We start from the raw sequence: 1,796 nt of genomic DNA, 5'->3' as shown, positions 1-1,796 counted from the left end.
TGTTTTTCCTCTAATCAACTGACCATCTCCTTGATTCTTAGAATGTCTCAATAACTGTTTATAATTTTTTTCTTTGGAGAATAAAATATCATAAACTTCATTTAGGGCAAGAGTACTATAAAGTATGGTGTCTTTAAAAATTGAATACCAGGCGAGTAAAGAATGTAATAAAATCAAACCCAAATCCTTATCATCATATTTAACCTCCATGCTATATAAATCAGAAACAATTTCATTAAAAGTGGTTAAATAACTTTTAATAGATGTATCTTCAGCCATTCAATAAGAACATAGCCTTTGCTTCATATGCAACTTACTGGGTAAGCTCTTTGTCATACACAATTATTCTAGTTTCAACCATAAAGAGAAAATGATTTTTTTTTTCAAAACATCTTGCAAAATTTTATTCAATAAATGCAGATATATTTAAAACGAGACCTTACAATCTTTACGTTGTTTTTCTTCAATACTCCATGATTGTGGCATTTTTTTAAAGACCCAAAAGTGCATCATCTAAATTCATTTGTACCAAAATTGCACACATCTTAACGTGCCATAGCAAAAATTTGATATTTCTGTCCAACAAAAGAATATCGTACTTCAACATAGCCATTAAACAACCTCGAATAATATCAAATAATAATTAATAAATAAGAAACCTAATTAAAAACAAATCAAAAAATACCAAATTTGGGCAAAAAAAACAAATTGGATTTGCCTGGCAAGTCGAATATGGCCTAATTGGTCAACACTGAGCTGACCAAGTTTGAAATGGGTCATGGATCCAAGTCAGGACTAGTTTGGTGAGATTTGGGTCTTGGTTTGGAATGGTTGTTTCAATGGAGAAAGAAGAAAAAGATGTCAAACGGTTGAACACAAGGCTAGAACAGAGGCCATTGGTGATGGCGTGGCTTGTTGATCGATGGCGACAATGGCAGAGGACGAGGCGACCGGAAGCAATGAAAGCGTAGAAATTGTGGCGACATCAACGACATGTGAGAAGGAAAACGACCGACGAAGGCAATTGTTGGCAACGAATGAGGATGGTTGCACAGAGGCAAAAGACAATGGGGTTGTCAACATAGGTGGCTAGAGAAGAAATCGACGATGACAGTGTGTGTGAGTTGTTGGTCGGCAATCACAATGGCAAAGGGGAAACGACCAACGATGGAAAGACAAGAACAAAGGAAGAGGCTGGAGGTCGTGTAACAGTGGTTGGAGACATTGAAGACAGGGCCAATGATAACAGAGGCAGTTGGATCGACGATGACCATGACTAGCGATGATGATGGCAATAATAACTAGCGACGGTGGTAACAGTGGCGGTGGCAACTAAGGTTGGGCAACAATGTTCTGGCCAAAAAAGAAGATGATGATGTAGATCTACCGACTAAGATCTACCAATCATTGATAGTTTAATCCAAGAGCTCTAATATCACTTTGTTGTGAAATTAGATTGAAAACAAACTACAATCAAACCATCAATCATATACAAACACATAATTTTACGTGAAAAAATTCAAATAAAAAAAATCACGAGTAGAAAAAATCAAATATCATTAAGTAAATATTGTTAATACAAAAGTAATATAGTCACACTAAATTCAATAACATTGAACACCTATTTATAAATTTAAAATTATCTATAAATATATACAAAAAAATTATATCTTGATCAGAAGATAATTCATGAAAATATTCTTTTAAATTCAACTTAAAATTGAATTTGACAATATTCTAATTACAATCAAATTTAAAATCATAATCATGATCAAATTAGAAAACTCAATCATAAA

The sequence above is a fragment of the Diospyros lotus genome, chromosome 12 (genome assembly GCF_014633365.1).
Source record: "Diospyros lotus cultivar Yz01 chromosome 12, ASM1463336v1, whole genome shotgun sequence".
NCBI lineage: Eukaryota > Viridiplantae > Streptophyta > Magnoliopsida > Ericales > Ebenaceae > Diospyros > Diospyros lotus.
Note: the sequence above shows the minus strand (reverse complement) of the source record.